Raw genomic sequence first — 26,797 nt, 5'->3', positions numbered from 1 at the left:
CCTCTTTGTGCCCAAATTGTTGGGTTTTGATACCCAATAAATTTCGGGCTATGATGTTAACGTGGGTTAATATTATTTCATAGGTATAGACCGATGAATGAAATAAGTCCAACAACCAAGTCCATGAGCTACACCCGGCCCAATTATATTCCTTATGGATGGCTTGAATCTTGGCCAGTTTACCCCTTTATTGGCCCAACTTAAAGCCTAACCCTAGAGTATATATTTGGCTATAACCCTAGCCACTTTGATATGATGATTGTGTGATTTTGAGAGAAGAAACTAGTGAATCCCGGCTGCCCCCCTTTTGTGTGAGAAAAAGGTGTCCAGAACGCTTGTATAACGTGTGCAATTGGTGGTTCTTTCATAGTATACCTTTGTGGTGTCTTCTCTTAGCCTTTGTGGCGATAAATCATCATCCTTTCTTGTTCTACGTGGGTAAGATTGAATAGCAACCAAAGTGAATCAATTGATTGTGGTTTGGAGCCGTTTGGATTGGTTGTTGGTACAGAAAGGTACGTTGGACTAAGCCTGGAAAATCACCGTTTGAAAATCCTTGTCAGAGAGCTTCCATAACAATTGGTATCAGAGTTTCAAGGTGAAGGTTTTGGCTAGTGAAATCTACCAGAAATCGTCCAGAAAATAGGCAGAAACGCAGCAGAAATCAGATCGAAGAAGCTGTCCAAAAACTGTTAAAATCAATCTCCATTTTTTGCGTTTTCTGATCAATCCAGAAGGGGTTTGGGAAAACAGAGACCGCTGGTGTGACGTGCAGGAGGAGACGAACCCTTAAGGCCGACACGTGTCAGTCGAAGGCGGCGCGTGTGGTGGCGCGTGAATCCCACGCGCAGAGGGAAGGAGCCGAGCGTGAGGGCGCGTGGAGCACTATTTGGCTATGGTCCCTTCATGCAGTTTGTTCCTTATACTATTTCTAACATTTTTCATGTTGAAAGTTTTCTGTTTCAGGGTACGCAGAAGAATCTGAACAGCGTTGTTCTTCGGGCGTTTGGGACTCGATCGTGATATTTGGGTTGCTGCAGTTTCCAGAGACTTTAGGACGAATAGTAGTGGTCCTAAAGTGATAAATTCACAACTCTCATAATTTATGGACTCAGATAGTCCGCTCTGGTATATTGGCTTAACTTAGTTTTAAATTTCAGCATTAGCAGATCATCGTGTGGGGTGATCGTTAGAATTGGGGGTTATCATTGCTTGACAACCATTGCTTGTGTTAGAAAATTTAGGAATTATTTGCTCTGTTTTTGAAGTGTTGAATTTTGATTGCAAGTTGGTAGTTGATTTTGTGCTTTACCTGTCATATAGTCACTGTGTGAGACTTGTTGCGTGGAAATTCGAACTTTTGTTTACATACCTTCGTGTTGTATTGATTTTCCTGTTAGAACACCTGGACTTGACCCGTTCGAACATTCTCTTGATCTAAGATCGTGAATCTTACGAAACCCTGAGAATCTAGAACGGTGTATATTGCGACCGTAGGATAACTTTGTGTGACCTATCTGTGCTTTTGGTTGTTCTAATTTTTTAAAAATGTCTTCACACTTTGAAGTTGAAATTTTTAATGGGAAAGGGGATTTTTCAATTTGGCAACAAAAGATGAAGGGTATTTTGGTCCAACAAAAAGTTTCAAAGGCCATAGATGGTAAATTTCCTGCAAATTTAGTAGAAGTACAAAAAGAAGAGTATGATAAACTTGCATACTCTTCAATTATTTTACACCTATCTGATACTGTTTTGAGAAAAGTAGGAAAACTGGATTCTACAAAACAACTTTGGGAAAAATTAGAGGACTTATATTTGCTTAAGTCAACTCCTAATGAATTGTACTTGCTTGAACGATTTTTCAGCTTTAAAATGGATCCTTCAAAGGATCTTGATGATAATCTGGATGTCTTTAACAAATTAGTTCAAGATATCGTTAACCGTGATGAAGAGGTATCTGAAACGTATAAGGCTATTATCCTGCTTAATTTCATGCCTGATTCATATAGAGAAGTTAAGAATGCAATTAAGTATGGTAGGGATACCTTAACACCTGAGATTGTCATAGACTCACTTAGGAGTAAGGAAATGGAGATTAAGGCTGAAAAAGAGGATAAGAGGAGTGGTGAGTTACATATGATGAGGAGTAGGATGAAGTTTAAGCAAATGAATTTGGGTAAAACTCAAGACGGTAGTGATTCGAGTAGTGACTCGAGTGATGAGGGTAGTAAGAAGAAGGGCAAGGGACGAGATAAGTCTAATGGTAAAATGTGTTACAGTTGTGGTAAGTCTAGACACTTTATTAGGGAGTGTCCCAAAAAGAAAGATAAGTTGAAAGGTAAGATGAGAGGTGAGACGAATTTGGTTGAGGCGTCGAGTTATGACCCCAGTGAGTTTTATTAAGTGTAAACCTAGTTACTGCATATGCATCTGTGTGTGATCCTTTCTGTATGTGTGTGATTGTCTAAATTTTGTTGCATGATTATCTGCTACATTTCAATGTGTTTGATATGTGCATTTGCATGAATTTGAGACATTAGTATTACTTGGTGTAATTGCTTATATGCATAGTTGGGTTAGGATGCATTAGCAGTGTGTTGTGTGTCTTTTGGTGAGGTGGAGCATAGATGCCTAGGGGTACATGGTGGTTTGTACCGAGGATATGGAGTGTGACATATGGATCATGAGTGGAGATGTGATCAAATGTCTAAAATCTTTTATCTGGAAAGAGACACTGATCAGGTGGAGTGTGAGAGAGACACTTCTATCACTTCTGTTAGGTGGAGACCCATTATCCACATAGGTTGGGAGAAGTGGTGTGGAGATAAAGGATTATCCCGTAGACTTAGGATCTATTGTGACTTGCCAGTTAGACATGAGTTAAGTGATTTGTCTAGTGAGCTTGGTGGGCGATGAGAGGAGATATGTGTTCTCGAGGTGTGAGCAATACGGAATGAGATAGGATAAGTGTGGTGAGATCTTTTCTTAGGGTCATTTATGCATGTGCTGCATATGTGGTTGACCGTGGTTTGATTGACTTGGTGTTAATCTATGGTTCTATGTGAACGTGTTTCTGAAAAGATCTGTGTGTTATCCTATAGTATATCGTTATCGCATGTGTATTTGCTCTTGATTGTTTACTGTTAAATATTTACTTCTACTTGAGTGTTTTTTGACCTTAGCCCCAGCGAGTACATGAAACATGTATGGTATGTGTTTCAAGTTGGAAACACGAGGTAAGGTCTGTGATCCAATTTTATTGGCTACCTTGATTATGCAAGTGTTAAATGTTTGTTTTGATTGCTTGCAGATTTATTGGGCATCAAGGTGGAGATTTGTTAGGTTTTGATACCCAATAAATCTCGAACTATGATGTTAACGTGAGTTAATATTATTTCATAGGTATAAGCCGATGAATGAAATAAGTCAAACAACCAAATCTATGAGCTAAACCCGACCCAATTGTATTCCTTATGGATGGCTTGAATCTTGGTTCGTTTACCCCTTTATTGGCCCAACTTAAAGCCTAACTCTAGAGTATATATTTGGCTATAACCCTAGCCACTTTGATATAATGATTGTGTGATTTTGAGAGAAGAAACTAGTGAATCCCGGCTGCCCCCCTTTTGTGTGAGAAAAAGGTGCACTTGTATAACGTGTGCAATTGGTGGTTCTTTCATAGTATACCTTTGTGGTGTCTTCTCTTAACCTTTGTGACGATAAATCATCATCCTTTCTTGTCCTACGTGGATAAGATTGAATAGCAACCAAAGTGAATCAATTGGTTGTGGTTTGGAGCCGTTTAGATTAGTTGTTGGTAGAGAAATGTACGTTGGATTGAACCTGGAAAACCACCGTTTCAAGATCCTTTTCAGAGAGTTTCAGCAACAACTTGCGATTGTAATTCTTGCTCCTTGTCCAGTTGTGGCGGAAAACCTTAGCATCAAACTCCGACTCCATAGTGGATGACGACGGAGATGCAGCAGCTTCTCTGGCGGTGGAGCGTTGCACAAAGGAATACTTCGGGTACCGGAATATTCTGGTCTCCGGTAACGATAGCTCGTTCCGGACCGAGAAACGCGAGAATTGCATAGAGATCGCCATGTGCATGGAGTCAATGCATTATGCAGGTAGGAAGTAAACAAGCTGCAAATGCGCACGTTAGCGAGTTGTATTTGCGGGTGAGTAGCGTGTACCCTCTCTACTGCGCAATTTATCCCCGCCTGCGCTCGTGATCCATGTTTTACATTTTGTTATTGCTTATTTTCTGGATTTTCATTTTTATTGGATTTGGCTTTTTGCTAGAGAAAATGATTTCTGTCTGACGCTAATTAGTATGTCCGTTTGCTTGGGTAATAATACAGCTAACCAATGTTTTAGATTTTTTTTATCTTAATATTTATTTCCTTCGAAATCAATTTGAGATCCCGTCTAGGAGTGATTTTGAGAATTGATTTTTTCACCGTTAAAAGAGAAGTGGGGGTTATATGTGAGAGAAGAAGTCAAACTTTATGATTGAAATAGTAAAATAACGATAAAAAAATCAAATTTTTGAAGATGAAAAATCACTCCCGAACATCAAATTTACAATTGACTTTATTAATAACGGTTTAGAGGACATTGATACACAATATTCGACAAAAGGTTCCTTACTCATTGTTCACTTACATTCCTAACTTTATATATCACATTTTTATCATCAATCTTTCATTAATAAGCATATTTAACTCTAATTATTATTAATGCAATTAAATGTGACGTATTTATAAAGAAAAAAAGTGTTGTGAATACGTAAGAAATTAATTTCTAAAACTTACACGCTATTCCGATCAAACATTTGGAAAAAAAAAAAAAAGATATTCTACAAATAGTTTGTAATAAAAATTCGAATAAATGAAATACTAAATGAATATCCATCAAGCATACCAATTTGTCAGGACATCGTTTATTTGTTATAATTTCTAAATGAACTTATTGAACTAGACAATATTAAAATTTTAATTTTTTCCTCAATTCTATTGTCTAATATTGACATCCCATTAACAAGGTGACCAAATTAGTACAAAATTAAAAATATGTGCTGATGTCCAAATATTAATGTTAAAATGCCAATATTTAAATTAATGTCAAATTTGACTAAGCACTAGCTAAAACTTGAGATATCCTTCTTATATATTCATGAATGATTTTAATAATCAGAATTCCTTAAGAATGTGACATAATATTTCGATTTCAAATTAAACAATCATGTTATTAAATTTGTACGTGAAGATAAATTTTGTTTATTAAAATATGAATGGTGTTATAAAGAGAAATGATTTATTAAGCATCATGCTTGGCATCGATCAATTCATTGATGACGAGTTATTAAAAAGTTAAAATAAATAACCTATTAGCACCAAATTTTAATGCTTGATTCTTCAAGATAAAATTACGAGTTCTAATATCTCATTACTTAAATTATTAATATTATATTTCTTGGATTGTATTAAATATTTTACTCTCTAAATTTAAAAATACTCTTTATTATAATCAAAATACTCTTTAAAAATAAGGACTTTCTTGGTAACGCCCTTAGGTCGTTAGAGTCTAATTATATACAATTGTGCTACAATGACAGGGTTTCAATCTAGATTTTAAATCTAGGCAACATGTGTCATGCACTGATTGGAGAGTTTGAAAAAAAGAAAAAGAAAAAACAAGGCAGCAAGCACTGCTACGCACAGTCTGGATTCAAAGCCAGGTCTTTAACATTGTCAGAGCAGCTTTTTCCAATTATATAACTATTGTAAAAAAGGAATCAACTTACTCTTACAAGATGAAGGATGAATTTGCTACTAGAACAATAGGTCGAGGACCAATAGTACAAAATTTCTTCAAAATAACTAATCAGAATCCTGCGCCTTCATAAATTTAAGTTAATTTCTTTTAGAAAATTTTGTATTTCTAAGATGATGATGTCACCTTTTGTTCAAGCTTTGCTTCTTCAACAAAGGTGGCTAACCACACAACATGAGGAAATCGTATTCTGAACCTTGACCATTACCTGTCATAACAAAATCAATTTAATTTGAATGTAATGACAATTTGGCGACGATTGATTAAGACCTCTATATATTACGTTTGAAAATGAAATGTTTGTAGATAATTGATTTTATTTTTTTTACAAACAATATACTTAGATGCGTGGATTTCTCCTGTGCATTCATATGATGACTTCAAATACTACGTCATATCGATTGATCACTTCATCAAATACATTTGTTATTATCTGTTGAAAAGGAAATCTCATGTTTATAATGTTTTCATATGACTCACAGCACCTGGGCAGAGACGGATTTAGGGGGGGAGGGGGGTTGGGCTGGGCTGTAGCCCCCCAGGTCCAAGGGGTTTTTTTTAAGGTATATTTTTTTTTGGGTAAAAATCATTTTTTTATGTGTAAAAATTTTTTTTTTCCACGTAGTAGCCCGGTTTGAAATTTTGTAGCCCGGTCGTGGATCCAATCCTGGATCCGTCCCTGCACCTGGGTTTTGAACCACAAGTCGTGGCCTTGTGGGGTACGGATGTCGATAATATCATTATGATGAGCAATGCTTTCAAGTAACTTGAAACCAGAGATTGAGAAAGAAGATTTTCCTACACAAAATAAAATTTTGTGTTTTGATTTCATAATCTAATAATTAATTGAAACGGCAATTATTGTTTTGGGTCAAGGGTTTGGATTTCACTCCAAAATTAGTCGATTTTATTTTGAAAACATCTTAGAAGACTTGTACAAGCTAAATGAGTTAATTCATCGGGTGCCTTATCTCATATTTGAAAAATAATTACTTACATTTGTTCGTAGTGAAATTTAGTATAGTTACTCAACAAACAATAGTGTTGGCCACTATCGCTTAAGTTTGTATCAATTGTGATGTCTAAATGTGGAGAAAACTTACATAGTTAATTTTATGTGGATACGAGAGAATACAAAATGAAATAGACACGAAATTAATTGAAATGACATCTAGCTGTTTAAAACGTCAAAAATGTCATTTTAAGACACAAATCTCGATTTCACTCTAAAACTACTCGCATATTTTGAAATATTTTAGAAGATTTATACAAATTAAAAGAGCAAATTTATTGATTATCTTATCTCATAACTAGAATATAATAAAATTTGAGTTAACTACTTTGTTATTAATGAAGTCTATGAAGTTTACAGAAAGGATAATAGTGTTGGATATTACAGCGTGAACTTTATATCAACTGTGGTGTCCTTGAATCTTTCATTTTTATGTGGATATAAAGGAACGTAAAGTGAAACAGAAATGAAATAAACTGAAATGACACCTAGGAATTTAAAATGCTAGCATGTTGTTTTGAGTCACGAGATATCGATTTCACTCTAAAATTAGTCGATCATATATTGAAATATCTTAGAAGACTTATACAAGTTAAACGTGATATTTTGTCGAGTATCTTATCTCATAATTGGACTATAATAGAATTCAAGTTACTTAAATCCTTTTTAGTGAAGTCTAGTATTTGTTATTCACAAAATAATATAGTTGATCACTTCACGGGAACATTTGTATCAACTTTGATATTCAAATATAATGAAAACTTGCATTCATTGATTTTCATATAAATACGAGTGAACATAAAGGTTAAACGAATATAAAACAGTTGAAACAACACAAATCGTTTAAAACGGTAGCATGTCGTTTTGGGTCATAGGGTCTCGATTTCATTCCAAAACAAATCAATATATCTTAAAGAATCTTAGAAGACTTATGGAAGTTAAATGATAATTTGTCAAGTATCTTATCTCATAATTTGAATATAATGGAATTTGGGTCATTTACCTTCCTTGGTAGTGAAGTCTAGTATAGTTTATTCATTGAACAATATTGTAAATCATCATCGTGTGATGATGTGAATTTTTGAATTGATGCTAATATCCAATTGTAGTGAAATATTAGATTCGTTCATTTTCATATAGATATGAGTTAATATAAAGTACAACATATACTAATTTAATTGAAATGGCACCCAACCATTTAAAACGATAGCTTGTTATTTTGAGTCATGAAATTTTGACTTCACTTCGAAATTAGTTGATCATATTTTGGAATATCTTTGAAAACTTATAAGAGTTAAACCAGCTAATTTATTTATTTAAGTATCTTATCTCATAATTGGAATTAAATGAAATTTTGATTACTTACCTTCGTTCGTAATGAAGTCTGGTGTTTATTCACGAAACAATATTGTTGATCACCATCAGGAGAATTTTTGTATAGATACTAATATCCATATGTAGTGAAAACTTTCATTCGTTCATTTTCATATGGATGCAAGTGAACATAAAATGAAACATATACAAAATTAATTGAAATGACACCCAATTGTTTAAAAACAACGGTACGTTGTTTTGGGTAATGAAGTCTTAATTTTACTCCAAAACTAATAGATCATATCTTGGAACATCTTAAATGACTTATACAAGTTAAATGAACTAATTTGTTGAGTATCTTACAACATAATTGAAATATAGTCGAATTTGGATTACTTACCTTTGTTTGTAGTTTACTTACAGAATAATAGTGTTGGTCATTATAATGTGATCTTTATATTGATATTGATATCCAAACATAACGAAAACTTGAATTTGTTTATTGTCATGTGGATATGAGTGAAAATAAAGTGAAATGACTCCCAACAATTTAAAATGACAAAATGTCATTTTGGATTACGAGGTTTTGATTTCACTCTAAATATAGTGAAAATTTGCCTACACTCATTTTCATGTGGGTATGAGAAAATATAAAGTGAAATAGTTACGAAATTAGTTAAAACATCATCGAATCGTTTATAACGATAGCACGTTGTTTTAACACACCTCACCTTTATAAGCCCCATTTTTTTCAAAATTCATTTTCAACCATATATTCTTCATTAAAGATAATTTTACACGCAAGTCCAAAACTTTTTCTTATTTTTAACCATATATTTTCCAAAAAATTACTATTGCAATTGTTTTTCCATAAAAAGGACCAGGGTTGAAATAAGACACATTACTATTTTTCTTACTATTCTTATTTATAAATCATTTAAAAATTTGAGAAACCAGAGACTTAATTATCACACATCAGAAATTAAAAATACGTCATTTTTATATCCTCATGAATTGCAGTGTTTTAAAATTCGCACACAGGCGCTGCATAAGCACTGCCTAAGTGTGAAATTTGACCTTGTTACCTAGTAATGCTTTACAATTTTTTTTACACCTAGACCCATTTAGGTCGTCAAAGCTGGAAGCCTGAAGTTGTCGCAATTTATACTTTTTAGAACAATAAATAGAGTATTTATCATAATATTTTATTTATCCAAATTTGTAAGATAGTCATGAATTGTCTTGAGGTGAGACTTGAGAGACATTTATAGTCTCATTCAACAAACATTATTACTGGATTTTTTTTGTAAGGAGGTTCTTGGATTTACTTGGAATTTGGGGGCGCCATAGATTTTATATAATTAATTATACAATTTTTTATATAGTGAAAGATCTATGTCTTTGAGAATTCATTGTTTTGCTCTAGTTTGGAGTTTTTTTCACTTATTTTTTTGTATCGTTATTCTTCATTTATTTTATGTTTTCTAGCCTCTAAATAATTCTTTGAACTACGATCCCCTGAAAAAATTGAGGATTTATCGAATTGATCTCAATTCCCATGATTAGCATCATGAAATCCAAGCACATGAAGGTTGAAAATGGCAAGTAGGGCACCAAAGAGAGTCAACATTTTCGAGTTACCCAACCCCAAACTCGTCATAGGTATGAATCTTGCCGCGTGGTACAACTCAACTCGTTTGACATAATTTATATCGAAACTTGGGGAAGTTTGACATCTCAGCCATCTTGGTCAATTTGTAGTATCGATATCTTGGACTGGATCTTGTTTTGACCCGAATTAATGTCTTCTTTACTATAGCTTTACAAATTAGGATTATGTTACTTGTACATAAAAATAGTATATAAGGGATTGCATAAAAATGATGTGGGCAGAAAAAATTGGATGAAAAATTAACTGTGTTTTAAACTGAAAAATAATAGAATGACATGTGACTTTATATGACTCATTCTATAAAACTTGATGTAAATGTAAGAAGGTTATGCAAGCTAGGTATTCATGGGAATATGCATAATAATCATGCTATTTGCACAAATTATGTTGGCAAACTTGATTTACAAATTATGTGTTGGCAATATTTAGATCAATCATTTCAACAACAGTTTTTTAAATCAATAAAAATTAATGACCAATACTTAGCTTGTAAACAAACTTTGTTTCTATAATTAGATTAATTCTATGCATAATGTCAAAGCCATTGGTAGAGGCAATATATATACACACTAGTTTTTGCCACGTGCATTGCATGAGTTTTCTATTTATTGTATTTTTATTAGCGACAAAATTATATATTTTCTAATTTTTTTCCAAAAATAGACAAAAAATAATTACTAAATCGAGAATCCTAATTTTAAGGATTATCCTTTTCAACTCCGCATCTAGATGATATTTCATCTTGTAAAAATTTAAATGTTAGAACATTGAACAAGAGATAATGGAATAAAGCATAATCTCAAAAAATTAAATGAACAAAATTGTAATCATCATTTTACATCAATACTAATAAAAAAAACTAAATGATTTGACGAATTAAAGATCAAAAAAAAAATTGTAGGAAAAAAAACAGTTGTTATAAAGTTTTTAAATTAAATTAAAATAATTAAAATTAAAAATAATTTTTATTTAATTAAAATTTAAAAAATTATATTTACCATAAAACGAAAAAAAGTTAAACCGAACAAAAAATTATTTATAATATAAGGAAAAAAGAAATTTTTAAATAATATAATAAAAACAGAACAAATTAAATAAAAGAAAGTTACAAAATAAAAAATATATAAATATTATTTAATTAAAATTAAAAAAATTAAATTTTATCATAAAAAAAAAAATTAAACAAAATTTAAATCGAAAAGAAATATGGAGAAATTTCTCTCCGTACTCTCCTTTCAAAGGAGAGTCAGAAATCTCTTCGTTCTCTCCTTTAAAAGGAGAGATCCGTAGAGAGAATTTTTCCCTTATTTAATTTTTTTAATTTACTTTGTTCATATTATAAATAAATTTTTTTGGTTTAATTAAATAATATATATATTCTTTAATTTTAATTATTTCATTTAATAAAGAAACTTTATAATAACTTTTTTTTGGTTTTATTTTTCATTTCCTTTTTTATCCATTTTTTTACATGCATTTGCAGTACAAAACGATGTCGTTTTCCTACATATAATGGCAATACGACGCCTTGTTATTTCATTGATATGATAAAGGATTGAATATATCTTATATATAATTCTAGAAAAATATTAATTATTGAATTAATAATAATTAAATTTTGATCAATATATGTTAATTCACTCTTGATCTTAATGTTTGAGATGATTTTTTTTTCCCAAAAATAGAAAAAATAAGACAATGACTAAAATCGAGAATCCTAATCTTAAGGACTATCCTTTTCAACTCCGCATTTAGATGATATCCCATCTTGTAAAAATTCAAATGTTAAAACATTCAACAATAAATAATGGAATAAAGTGTAATCTCAAAAAATTAAGCGAACCAAATTATAACTATCATTTTACACCAATACTAATAAAAAACTAAATGATTTAATAAATTAAAGAAAAAAAGAATTGCAAGTAAAAATAAAAAATCAAAAAAGTGATTATAAATTTTTTTAATTAAATTGAAATAATTAAAATTAAATTTTTTTATGTAATTAAAATTAAAAAAAATTATGTTTTATAATAAAACGAAAAGAATTTTAAATCGAATATTTATAATATGAATAAAAAAATAAATTTAAAAAAATATAATAAAAAAAAAACAAATTAAACAAAAGAAAGTTACGAGAATTAAATAAAAAAATATAAATATTAGTTAATTAAAATTGAAAAAATTGAATTTTATCATAACCAAAAAAAAAATATTAAAGAAAATTTTAAATTGAAAAGAAATATGAAGAAATTTTTGGAGAAGAGTCACTGTCCTTTGATCTCTCATTTCAAAGGAGAGAAAACTCTGTCCTTTCACGGAGAGATCTCTCCGTGAGATTCTCCATCTACGGAGAGATTTATTTTCCTTATTTATTTTTTTGTCAATACTACGAATTTTTTTCGATTTAAAACTCTTTTTAATTATTTCTTTTTATGATTAAACTTAATTTTTTCAATTTTAATTAAATAATGTATATATATATATATATATTTTGAAAATTGTTTTAAAATTTCTTTTTTCTTCATAAGTGAATAATTTTTTGTTCGATTTAAATTTTTTTTTAATTCTTTTCATTTATGATAGAACGTAATTTGTTCAATTTTAGTTAAATAATATTTATTTTTATTTTTAATTATTTCAATTTAATTAAAAACTTTATAATAATTTTTTTCTTCTATTTTTGCCTAAATTTTTTTTTTTAAATTTGTTAAATCATTTAATTTCTTTTCTTTATATTAGTATTGGATTGGATGAAGTGATCTAGTGTGTGATAATGGAAAAATATAGTACTGGAGGTGATTGTTCCAATCAAGTGGCGTGTGAAAGTGGATAAATGATTGAAAACAACACGACGTCGTTTTTGTTCCAACGATTAATTTTTTTTTGCTACAGTGTAATCAAATGGAAGAATTCACTATTCCTAACTATAGTAACTTCTCATTCTCTTTATATATATATATATATAGTTAGACATAAGTATTATGACGAAAAATAATTTAACTCAATTAAGGACAAAGCTATAATATAAGATATCGAAGAATGAATCACGTCGTGCAATGTTTTATATTTAACTTACTAATTATCTTGTATTAAATTGAAAATCTTTGAATATACAACTAAAAACCCCTAACTGGTCAACTCATCAATCTTGTGACCTTATGCATGAAAATTACAACATTTTTCACACAATTTTTAGGTCGTATAGGATCATTTCTTGATCTCATCGAATGTTTATTTTGTAGTTTAGTATGAGCAGAAATCATTTGTCAAATTTCCCCAACTTAGACGGCAGTTTAATTTGCCTTTGCATTTTTTTTATCCTCTCAACAAAACGACATCGTTTCTTCTTTTTGATTCCCATTCCCACATATGCCCGTTCGATGGTCCTCGTCCTCCCTTTTGACGATTTCTCCAACACCGTAAAGGCCCATATGATGTCGATGACTTCCACGACTCCGAACCAAACCCGACTCCGTCGTTGACCTTGGTTCGTGGTCCCACATCTTTGAACCCTCGGCTTGTGTCAATTGCACCATCATCATTAATAATGAGGATAATAGAAATTATGATGGCATTTATTGTGAGGGTCTGAGGAAGATGTGGAGGCGAGGACTGTGTCATGAGGATGTAGTGTCAACACAATGGAAGAATTGGGGAAAAAGAAGGCAAAGAACCAACCGTAACTAGCTTTCAAAAGTGGGGTCCACAAAAGTGTCTTTTGCTTACTCCATTTTTCGTAAAGGGAATACGATTTCCATTCATTTTGTATTTTCAACTTACATATGTACAGAACAGTGGAGAAATGGGTCTCTTTGTTGATGTAAAATCGTTTCTATCAATCAATTCTCTCTTTTATTTCTTCTACTTCTCATATCTTCTTCTTCCTCTAACTCTATCTTCACCCATTCTCAATTTTTGTGATTAATTCAGCAATTGGGCCAAGAACTTAGCTCCTTGAGCTGTGATTATTAAGTTGGTAGTGATTTTGAGTGAGTTCATTCCCAGGTTGAACTTCATTCCCAGGTTGAACTTCACTCATTACATTTGGTATCAGAGCACTAAGAATTTGGGCAAGAATGGAGACTAGACAAAAAACTACTGAAGAAAACCTAAAGAGGCTGGATAAAGATATGAGTGAATTGAGTGTTGCTGTTGTTGCCCTAACGGTAAGGTCGATTCTAAATTTGATAATATTGATGGATTTATGAAGCAAATGAATGAGAAACATGAAGCTGTTGTTGCTCTACTGGCTAAGATAAGTGCATCTAAGGAGAAACGAATGGAGGGTTCCAACATCGGATCAAATTTTGATAGTGGTGTGTTAAGGGTGAGAGCTAGTAATGAAGACAGAGCAGGAGGAAGTAGTTATGATACTAGATGGAATACCATAATTCCTAAAATTGACTTTCGCCAATTTGAGGGTAATAACCTAAGAGAGTGGGTGAGGAAGGCCAACAAATATTTGTTGGAAAAAATGGTTTAATGGGTCAACTTTGAGCCCAAATTTCAGTGGGACCCACCTTTTAAATAATACGGGACCTAGCATATTCACGTTCTACTCCGCGAGATGATTAACGTGATATATTTATTTATCGAAAACCATTTAAAATTGAATGAAATATTAAGTGTTAAAGTAATCCACATAAACTAAGGATTATGGAAGAATTTGATTTGCCAAACATTTATCTCACATAGGAAAGTTAGGAAACTTTGGTGTGGTTTATAAGGTGGAAGTTTGGAATTGGGTTTGGGCCCCAAGGGGTACCAATAGTCTTTGGAAGGGGGAAGACCTATATCTTATTGGGTTCGGTCATAAACCCACACGCGCGCGCCGCCGTCGTCCGTCCGGCTCGGCACGGTACGAGCCCGTGCCCGAGTCCGGTCCGGTTCGGTGTGGGTGTGGGTCCGGGTCGACCTTTACACTATATTAACTTTTTGGACAAATTTATTTAAAATTTTGGGCCAAATTGTAAATAATCAAATTCTTGGGTACAAAATGAAATTTAAATTTTGGCTTATTCCGGGTGTTCTATTTTCTTTTAACAGTCGACTGTTTACCGACCAAACAGTCGACTGTTTACCGACCAAGCAGTCGACTGTTAGCCGACTGTTAACCGACTTAACAGACACGACTTTTTAGAACAGTATGTCTGTTCGGATTTTTGAGGCTTGTCTGAAAGGTGACGACTGTTCGAATGGCCACGAACAAGTCTATAAATAGCCAGCCTTTCTACCAGAAAATTTACACCATTTTCATTGCAAACTTTCTGTGCTTTGAATCTCATTTCCCTATCTCTCGTTCTGATATTATCTCGAAGTAAAAAAAACACTTCGTTGAGTTCGTTGGAACTCCTACAGACTGCAGTGCTGCTTCCGTAGGAGACGAAAAATTCGTTCTATCCTGGGAAACGATTGCTGAACGCCTTTAACACCATTGAAGGCAGCAAATTCGTTTTAAGGACACATCGTGAAGTCGGTGGGCTCGAATTACAATTTTGGATCCTGTTGATCAATTCTTGGATTCAGGTAATTCTGTCAGATTGTTTTCGAAGGAGTGTATTCAAACTCTAGAAACAACAATATTTTCAAATTCATCAAGTTACAGAGGAATTGAAGGTTGGAATTGCGGAGATGTATTTAAAGGGAAGGGCATATATCTGGTTCCATGGATTCTTAGCTAGTAATCCAAGTACCAATTGAAAACTATTGGCTACTGAAATTTGTAGAAGGTTTATTGAGATCATTGGTGAGGATATAGTAGAGACCTTTAGCAAAATCAGACAGATGGTGGTGTAGCTGAGTACATGGAGAAATTTGAGGATTTAAAAGCACAAGCTATGCAAGCCTTACCCAACCTACCTGAATCCTACTATATTAGCATCTTTACCAGTGGATTGAAGGGGGAGATTAAGTCCATGGTCAAGATGATTAAATTGAAGACCCTAACCCAAGCTTTTGAAGTAGCTCAACTCCAAGAGATCGCTATTTTTGCCATAAACAGGAACCCTAGACCCATTAAACCGTTTACTACATCAAAAAACCTTTACACTCAAAAATAATCCGAGTCATACAACCTAACTCCTAAAATGCTAACTCAAACTCAGAATATCCAAAACGCACCTTACAAAATCATTACACCCATTGATATCCAAACTAAAAGAAATTTGGGGCTTTGTAGGATTCAACTTAAATCTTACTTAAGGGAAAGGTCATGAGTTCGAATCTTGGGGGACGCGACAAAAAGCCGTGAGGGGTAAGTGGGCTCAAGGCCCACTCAAAGCGGACAGTACGTAAACTAACACTTTGGGTATAGATACCCAGGTCGTTACAAAAAAATTAGAATTCAACTTAAGTCTTACTTAAAGGAAAGGTCATGAGTTCGAATTTTGGAGGACGCGACAGAAAGCCATGAGGCGCAAGTGGGTGCAAGTCCACCCAAAATGGACAGTACGTAAGCTAACGGTTTGGGTACAGAGACCCGGGTTGTTACAAAAAATGCGCATTTTTTTGTAACGACCCAGGTCTCTATACCCAAGCTATTAGCTTTACGTACTGTTCGCTTTGAGTGAGCCTTGCGCCCACTTGCCCCTCACGAATTTCTGTCGCGTCCCCCAGGATTCGAACTCATGATCTTCCTCTTAAGTAAGACTTAAATTGAATTCTGGTACCAATTGGGCAAGTCGAGAGATATCCGTGAGGATCTCTGTACCCAAGTCGTTAGTTTACGTACTGTCCACTTTGGGTGGGCCTTGCGCCCACTTGCCCCTCACGGATTTCTGTCGCATCTCCCAGGATTCGAACTCATGACCTTTCCCTTAAATAAGACTTAAATTGAATTTTGGTACCAATTGGGCAGTACGTAAAGCTAACGGCTTGGGTACAGAGACCCGGGTGATTACAGGAAGCACCCATAGCTTTGTTGATGAAAGGTTGGTACATTCTTTGGGATACTCGACTGATGATGCTAAATCAATGATGGTGACTGTAGCAAATGGAAAAAAGCTTGAAAGTAAGGCTATATGTCAACCGATAGCTTGGCAAGTGCAAGGGCTGGAGTTCCAATACAGATTAAGGTCCCTAAAACTTGAGGGCATGACATGGTTTTGGGGGTGAATTGGCTCAGCCAATTTGGACCAATAACCTTTGATTTTACAAAGGGATATATTAAATACATGCATAATGGGAAAAAGGTGAAACTAAGTTGTGAGTTTACTAGTAATAAAATGGAAATGATCAGTGGGGAGCAACTAGAGAGATGGTTTGAGAAGCAAGACTATGGAATCGTGGGACAACTGTTTATCATTACAGAGATAGATTCAGCAGAAACACTAGAAGAACTCAAGCCAGTTTTAACTGACTTCAAAGATGTGTTTGCAGAACCTAAGGGGTTACCTCCAATCAGAAGCCATGATCATTAGATAAACTTGAAAGAAGGGGTTTAGACATTCAAATTCAGGCCATATCGATGTCTCTTCATCCAAAAAATTGAGGCGAAAAGATTGGTTAAATAGATGTTAGAGTTAGGAAGTATTCAACCTAGTAACAGCCATTTTGCTTCTCCCGTGCTGCTAGTCAAGAAAAAGGATGGAACCTGGAGGTTTTGTGTTGAATACAGACAGCTTAACAACCTGACTGTGAAGGATAAATACCCTATGCCCTTGATTGATGAACTCTATGGAGCTAAATATTTTTCTAATATTGATTTTAGAGTAGGATACCATCAGATAAGGGTTAGGCCAGAGGATGTTTATAAGATAGCTTTCAAAACTCATCAAGGTCTGTTTGAATTTAAGGTCATGCCTTTTGGGTTGACCAATGCTCCTGCTACCTTCCAATGTTTGATGAATGAGGTGTTTAAAGAGCAGTTGAGAAGATATGTGCTAGTTCTTTTTTGATAATATACTAATATATAGTGTGGATATGCCCAGTCATTGTGAACATCCGGGGATTGAGTCGTATGCAAAGTTAAGAAAATGTACTTTTGGACAAAAGAAGGTGGAATACCTCGGCCGTGTGATTGATTAGCAAAGGGTATCAGCAGATCATAAGAAAGTAGAAACAATGCAGTCATGACCTGTGCCAACTAATATCAAACAACTAAGAGGATTTCTTGGCTTGATTGACTACTATAGAAAATTCGTGAAAGGCTATGGGACATTGGCCAAGCCTCTCATCGATTTGCTAAAGAGGGATAATTTTCTATGGTCAGATACAGTAGAGGCAGCCTTTAATAATCTTAAGCTAGCCATGAGTTCCACTCCAGTGCTGACCTTACCCAACTTTGAGCAACCTTTTATTGTGGAAACTGATGCTTGTTATGGAGACATTGGGACAGTATTAATGCAGGACAAGAAACCTTTGGCTTACATCAGTAAAACCATTGGACTAAGGAGCTTGGGAATGTCAATATATGAGAAAGAACTCTTGGACTTCGTTACTGCAGTGGTGAAATGGAGACATTACTTTGAAGGTCACCACTTCATCATCAAAATTGACCATCAATCCTTGAAACTCTTGCTTGAACAGAGGATAATTACTCCATTACAGCAAAAGTGGCTAACTAAGTTGATGGGTTTAGATTATGAGATCTAGTACAAAAAGGGTTTGAGAATGTGGTAGTGGTGTGCTTTCTAGGAGGATAGAAAATGATGGGAAGTGTGCTGCCATTACCCAGTTAATACCAGCGTGGATACATGAGGTGATTTCTAGTTATGAGGGAGATGATTTGCTGAAAAGAAGATCCAAGCCTTGCTTTTGGATCCAGTTGCAAATGCTGAATATTAGTATAAAAACGGGTTGATTAAGTACAAGGATAAGCTGTATATTGGCAATGGGAGAAATATCAGGAAGAAATTGATTCAAGCTATACATGACTCCCAAAAAGGGGGGCATTCAGGAATACATGCTAGCATATTTAGAGCTAAACAACACTTTTATTGGGTAGGCATGACGCAAGAAATCAAAAAGGAGGTGTTACAATGTGAAATTTGCCAGAAATGTATGGATGAACACTTATCATATCCAGGCTTTCTGCAACCTCTGCCTGAACCTCAACATTCGTGGAGTCATATATCCATGGACTTTATTGAGGGGCTACCAAAATCTGAGGGAAAGGATGTCGTCTTAGTGGTTGTAGACAAATTTACCAAGTTTGGCCCCTTTTTCACTCTCTCATCTTTTTACAACAAAGAAGGTGGCACAAATATTCCTGGATCATATTTATAAACTCCACGGCATGCCTCAGAGTATTATCTCTGATAGGGACAAGATTTTTACTAGCATATTTTGGCAGGAGCTATTTAAACTCATGGGGGGCAAATTTGTAGCCCAGTTCAGCGTACTATCCACAGACAGATGGCCAAATTGAGAGGTTAAATCAATGTTTGTAACTGTATCTCAGGTGTATGACACACCACATACCTAAAACATAGGCTAAATGGGTATCTTTAGTCGAGTGGTGGTACAATACCACTTTTCATTCAGCCATCAAGAGAACACATTTTGAGGCTGTATATGGGATTCCACCACCACAATTAGCTATGGGACCTTATCAGCAAACAAGTGTTGCTATGGTAGAAGATGTTTTACAAGATAGGTATAAGATGGATCAACAATTAAAGGAGAACTTAGCATAAGCTAAAGCCAGGATGAAGATGTACGTCGACAAAAATAGAACTGAGAGAAATTTTCAAGAAGGTGACGGGGTATATTTAAAATTACATCCATATCAACAGCAGACTCTTGCTAAGAGGATTAATCAGAAGCTCAGTCCTAGGTACTATGACCCTTATCAGATTGAAAAGAAGATTAGAAATGTAGCATATCGCCTAGCACTTCCCAGCCAAGCAAAAGTTCACTCGGTGTTTCATGTATCATTACTTAAACGGAAGATAGGAAGCAAAGAACCAATGGAAGAATTGGGGGAGAAGAAGGCAAAGAACCAACCGTAACTAGCTTTCAGAATTGGGGTCAACAAAAGTGTCTTTTGCTTATTGTGTTTTTTGTAAAGGGAATACGATTACCATTCATTTTGTATTTTCAAGTTACGTATGTACAGAACAGTGGAGAAATGAGTTTCTTTGTTGATGTAAAATCATTTCTATCAATCAATTCTCTCACTTATTTCTTCTACTTCTATATTTTCTTCTTTTTCCTCTAACTCTATCTTCACCCATTCTCAATTTTTGTGATTAATTCAGCAATTGGGCTAAGAACTTAGTTCCTTGAGCTGTGATTTTGAGTGAGTTCATTCCCAGGTTGAACTTCACTCATTACAGAGTGGTGAGAGGTACAGGGTGATGGAAGAGGCCGTGTCTGAGGTTGAGGTGGCTGTTGCGACGAGGCATCTCCACGTGCAGTCAGTGATTGGGTCTTGGTATAACATGGGATTGACCAGGGATTTGAGCCAAGCCAATTTGTTCTTCTCTCACTCTTTTTGCAGCTGAGGATGGGAATTTGCAGTCCAAGATGGCATTGGCTTATGCTTATTACCGTCAAGAGGTAAGTTTTAAAGTTGATATTGGTCGATTGATTAATTGATAGATAGAAGGATACGAGTAAAAGGGTTTCGCATTGCTACTATTCAATTGAGAAATTTTGAATTTTGTATTGGTTAGTCATAAACCCCATAACTCTCAACAGTTGTGACAATTACCAGAATTTTCTGTCGTCAAGTGCCTAGCTTTTCAACAATAGAATTCATAATTTTCTGTGAAAGCTACATGATTCACACATAGAAATCCATCAAGTTCCTTGAACATATTTAACCATTAATAGTAAAGAACACGAAATTCATTCCGTTTCTTATGAAAAAAGTTGAGACTGAATGGTCAAGAAAAAGTTTGAAACGGTCAGCTTCAAATTCCTAATTCTTGGAGCGAAATCTTCAATCTCGTCCTTCGTAGAGGAAAGCTAGAATGAGCATCTCCTGTCAAACTCTTACCTCATAAGATTTCACACAGACGTTTGTTATATGCTAAATTTGAAGGTTTAAAAAGCTGCGGTCTTGACAATTAAAGACCCCCACTTGCAGCCTTTGTGTTACTGATTACAGTTTTAGTTTTGTTATAATATGATGATATACTTCTTGTTTCTTATATTATCCAATCTGGCCCATTGCTGTGTGCAAACTGCGCACTAAGTGTTCCTCGCATTCCTTTGTTTATATGCCATTCAATTTGGTACATCGTGTTCGATGTCTTTACTTATGTCAAGATTGTGAAAAGGCATCATGCTAAAGGACATCTTTGATACGCAATATAGACAAGATTGGATGGTATGGTAGGCAAGATTGAAGTTTCTTTTTTGCATATGTTGCTTTTTTCTTGTTTTCCTTTATTTTCTCTTTGTTCATCAAGGAAGATAATATCTTGTTCATTCAGAAGCTGAATCAGTTGCCTATAGTTCACTTATTATATTATCCTATTCTGTATCTAGCTTGCTCTTCCAGGAATCACATGGTCTGCCTCTTGGCCCTGTCTTATGCAGCTAAAGTCAAAGAAGCACTTGATCCTTTTCTTTTGAAGTGTTTTGAACTACTGGTTTTTATATAGAATCGAATAGTAATTATTTTCTTTCTTTGGGAACAATTTTATTCCCTATCCTTGCTTTAAGAGCCTTTCTTTTTACTATATCTTCATTTAGGAGAGTCTTTAGAAGATAACTACTGCTGCTCAAATATGTCATAGAGTCGCTTTTACTTCTTTGTGGACAAAACAAGAGAAAAGCTTCTCACATGAAGTTAAAAGAAAGTAGCTTATACCTTGGCCAAACCTGTTACGAGTTCTAACATTTTGAAGAGGTAGTTTTGGTGCTTCTACTTTTGTTTAGTCATTTTCCCTGCTAATGAATTGTTCCTATATTTACATGGAGGATATTTTTCATGTAGAATTGTATTGTCTTGTTGCAGATGATAGGAACAAAGCCATTTACAAAATATCTTGGCTAATGGAAAAGTAAATATCTTAGTAAGTTTGTATATAAAAGATGAAAACCTAAGAGTTTTATTCCTTAGCTATGAGAACTCAGAGAAGGTGGAGGAACTATATTGACAAATTATTTAAAGAATGATAGAGTGGATAATTGGTATTTGATTTAGTCCACTGTAGAAAGGAATTTTATTATACTATAAGAATTCAATTTCTATCCAGGATTGATTGTATAAAGAGGACGAGGATGATAACAGAGTGAGCCTAGATGGAATTGGAAATGTTTGTGCGAGATGGGTATTGTGTCTCCATAGTAAGAAACACTTCTGAATTATTCTAGGAGATCTACAATGGAAGCCATGCACATGCTTGGATCATTATTGAGAAGTATAGTGTAACGACCCAAATCATCATAATTTAATTCGCTACAATTTTTTTAATTTTAAAATGCGGACTACATATATCCATTTGCATATAAACATATACGAAAATTTATTTATAAATAAATGTTCATTGCAATAAATTTAAAATAAATTAAATTAGGTGCTAACTTAGATCTTTAACCAATGAGACAAGGCACCAACACACCAACGAACCACCACGCTCCGACATAACCCGATCTACCCTGTGAGGTGTAGGGAAAAAGGGTGAGTACATGGAAATACTCAGTAGGATATAAAAATTTTAATGGTGCAATCCCGAATAAAAATTTTAAACACATGTATCAGAATATCATACCGTCTCATATCTTTAAAATTCGGTAAGAGCTCATAACATATCGTATCATATCATATCATTGTACCGGAATGGCCATATCATTCATATCATAGAACATCATATCATAGCATTAACTTTCATGAGTATAAAATTCATCAATATGTAAGAATAATAATTAAACGGGACAAAAAGCTTTGCACCTCAATATCCTACCTTGATGGATAAGAAGAATTGTTGGAAGAATAGCAATTACTTCACGTTCCCAAAGCCTTTTCTCTATTATCGTGTCTATAAGTGTATTTCGTCCGGTAAAAATATCATCCCTCTATTAATTCCAACTTAATGTTCTTATTTAAGGTATAGAATAATCATTCCATGTAGATATCCACGTGAGCCACCTAAAATTCTGCTATCAAGCATATGGACACTCAATTGCTATAAAATGGCATAAAATTACTCAATCATTCAATTTTTATAAAGGCACACGTTTTTATAACTAATGAATTCCAAAAAGGTCAACCTAGTTAATTTTATAATAAAGGACATTCTTTGAACTTTATATTTTTGGGCCTAACTATTTTGATTAACCTTCTTTTTTTTTTTGGTTAAAAATTTCTAATTAATTACAAGTTACAAAAAGAGTCTAATATTGGTATACTAAAACTTGCTCCATTAAATCTAATTATTTGACTCAAAGAAATGAGAATTTAAAACAATTAATTCTATTCTATAAAATTTTTCAGGGCTTTACATATAGAGAAAAAAGAAGATTTAGAATTGTCTTTGATTAAGTTAGAGAAGTCCATGATCGGCACCTACGGAAGACTATGGTGAGTGGTGAAAGAAATTGGATTTCTACTAGATATATTGATATTATTAAGGAAACATCGAAGCTTGAACTGGTACTTGTTATCTTCCACTTAATGCTAATTGATCTTTGTGAGAGCTCTTAATATATGAGCCATTGGTTGAAATATAGATTGTTATGAGTTGTCAATCAATTATGAATTTCATTACCACTTAGTTTTTATCTCCTCTTTTCTTTTATAATGTGATTTTATTTTATTTTTTTGGTGCAGTCAAGGTAAAAGGCAATGGCGGATCTATAACAATTGCACAGTATTCATGTAAGGATTACTGCGCCATATTATTTTAAAGTTTAGATTTGTTTCGACCTTTTTTTTTTTTTTTTTTTTTTTTTTTTTTGGGCTGGCTAAATTCTGGGGTATTCATATTCACTTGGTTGGTCCATGTGTTAATAATTATATATTTCAAATGTTATTAGTTATCTTGCATCTTGATGTATAATTATATTTTAAGAATGCACTGGAACTTTTTCTTTCCCTTCTTTTTTAACAAATATGTTTCCTTTAATACCCTTTTTTAGGCTCAATCTTAATTTTTTTTTTTTTTTTCTGGGGCTTATTTAAAGAGTCGAAAGGCATGTAAATGAGTGAAAAGGATGACATTGTGATCTCAGCCCTTGTTTGAGTCACATTATTTTCATCAAAATATATTCTTCAACAGTGATGTGACCCTATTTCAACCAAATATTTTCTATTAAAATAATATTAGACGCAAATCTAAATCTTTTATTTAATTTTTAATCACACATTTTTCATCAATATACTATTCAAAAATGCATTTTTTGACAAGAATGGAGCTCAAACGAGGGCTTAATATGTCTCGTGATTATTAGTTGACCTATAAAACCATGTATTGAGAAGAAAGTGTATATTCTTGTTAAACTGTTGTCATCTTCTGTTATTTATGTGATTTGTGGGGTTCTTGGATCATGACTCACTGTTCTGTGAAGTGATGGATGGCTTTGTAGTATCTTCCAGCTTGGAATTGGATTAATGTGATATTCAGCTGCCTAAAATTAAATTTGCTCCCTGATTCATCTATTCATATAGTGCACAAATTAGTAGTTGATTCCTTGCTTGCCTAAATATACAGAGTTGGATGAAGGTCAATATCAATGCCAGCATCGGCATCCACTTACCAGACAAAATGTTCGTGGTTTTACCAAAAGAATAGGAATAAGCATGTACGTAGAGATGTTAAAATGAGCAACTTGTTATTTGTGTTCATAATTAGCTGTACATTTTCTTGCCTTCGGGTTCATTTTGGATCAAGGGCGGAGCCAGAAATTAATGCTACGGGGGGCAAAAAATTTTATGTACAAATAAAATTTAAATATAATAAAAAAAATTTCATAATATAAGTTTCCTATTGTAGTTGTACCTGACGATATTTTACAACATAAAATTCATCTAAAAGCATAAAAATAAAATGCTTCAATATCCCATAAAGACATAATCATAAATTGATAAAATCATAACCATAAATCATCAACACAAATTACACAATTGCACAGTATATAGCTTAACGGCTGTTTTAAGTGGACATTATCTTTGTTTAATTAATAATTACCAATAGATAACTTTCCAAATTTCCAATTCTAATTTACTATTTGCTATGAAATGAGATTTTTCATCCAACGTCAGAGACTAACCTTGAACCTCCTCAACTAGTTCAACAGCCTTTGGAGTCTTGGACCCTCTTCTTAGCAAATAGTACAGACACAATACTTCAAAGAATAAAAATGCTTCACCTACAATTAAACAAAACCGAAAAAATAAGTGGGTCAAAGGAACGGGATTATCTTTGAAGAAAAATATGAAATGGGACAATGGGTGAAAAGATTTAGGGTTGAAAGATTTTGATTTTTGGAATTATTTCAATTGGTTTTGCAAAAGCCAAAGGAATGGGATTATACGTGAAGAAAAACAGGAGAAAACGGGACAATGGGTGTTGAATTTATTGATTGCAAATAAGTGGGCCAAAGATTAAAACAAAAAATCATTTGAGGTGGGCAAATCCATTGAAATTAATTGTTGGTGGGCTAATGTGAGCTAATAGATTACAATTCAACCAAAAAAATTATTATTTTTAGTGTATTGGACCTAGGCAACAGTAGGCTGTAGCTAAGTGCAGCCCACCATTAGATCCGCCAGTGGACATAATCATAAATTGATAAAATCATAACCATAAATCATCAACACAAATTACACAATTGCACAGTATATAGCTTAATGACTGTTTTAAGCGGACATTATCTTTGTTTAATTAATAATTACCAATAGATAACTTTCCAAATTTCCAATTCCAATTTACTGTTTGCTATGAAATGAGATTTTTCATCCAACGTCAAAGACCAACCTTGAACCTCCTCAACTAGTTCAACAACCTTTGGAGTCTTGGACCCTCTTCTTAGCAAATAGTACATACACAATACTTCAAAGAATAAAAATACTTCACCTACAATTAAACAAAACCGAAAAAATAAGTGGGTCAAAGGAACGGGTTATCTTTGAAGAAAAATATGAAATGGGACAATGGGTTAAAAGATTTAGGGTTGAAAGATTTTGATTTTTGGAATTATTTCAATTGGTTTTGCAAAGGCCAAAGGAACGGGATTATACGTGAAGAAAAACAGGAGAAAATGGGACAATGGGTGAAAAGATTTAGGGTTGAAAGATTTTGATTTTTGGAATTATTTCAATTGGTTTTGCAAAGGCCAAAGGAACGGGATTATACGTGAAGAAAAACAGGAGAAAATGGGACAATGGGTGTTGAATTTATTGATTACAAATAAGTGGGTCAAAGATTAAACAAAAAATCATTTGAGATGGGCTAGTCCATTGAAATTAATTGTTGGTGGGGTAATAGATTACAATTCAACCAAAAAAAATATTTTTTTTAGTGTATTGGACCTAGGCAACAGTGGGCTGCAGCCAAGTGCAGCCCACCACTAGATCCGCCAGTGTTTTGGATGTTCTTTTCATTCCTTCATACGGACCATGACCATCTCTTGTAAATGCATTCATGAGTGATGAAAGCACAAATGATAGGTCTACATTTTTTTCTCGTTTCTAAGGTCATTTTGTTAACAATTATACATTTTACATTTTTATATGCGCGCCAATATGTAGCCATTACATTATGGCACGTGTCTTGCACGTCAAAGGAACTTGGAAAAATGGAACAGCGATTCCACAACATGAAAAATATCAAGAAAAAACTAAACTACATAAATTTCACATTTTTCTAATCGCATAAGGATTTAAATTAATGTAATCTTCAATTTAATAACTAAATACAGTAAAACCTCTATAAAATAATAATGTTGAGACTAGTATTTTATATTTTTATAAAATAAATGAATATTTATTGATTTATAAAGTATTTTATATTTTTATATCTAGTATTACTACAATTCATTTAGGAAATTAAAAAAAAAAAATATTGAAT

General features: G+C 33.5%; 1 long non-coding RNA gene across 2 annotated transcripts; it reads left to right on the top strand.

Annotated features, from left to right (window-relative positions):
* Positions 1-19,954: 19,954 nt before the first annotated feature.
* LOC111411075 lies at positions 19,955-24,585 on the top strand. Of its 2 annotated transcripts, XR_002705821.1 has the most exons (4): positions 19,955-20,336; positions 21,286-21,636; positions 23,560-23,607; positions 24,440-24,585. It is a non-coding gene; the product is annotated as an uncharacterized LOC111411075 (long non-coding RNA). The 2 variants fall into 2 exon arrangements; XR_002705822.1 differs by lacking the exon at positions 21,286-21,636.
* The last annotated feature ends 2,212 nt before the right edge of the window (positions 24,586-26,797 follow it).

Source organism: Olea europaea, chromosome 15 (assembly GCF_002742605.1).
Source record: "Olea europaea var. sylvestris chromosome 15, O_europaea_v1, whole genome shotgun sequence".
In the NCBI taxonomy this organism is placed as follows: Eukaryota; Viridiplantae; Streptophyta; class Magnoliopsida; order Lamiales; family Oleaceae; genus Olea; species Olea europaea.
Note: the sequence above shows the minus strand (reverse complement) of the source record. Positions and strands in the feature narration are given on the sequence as shown.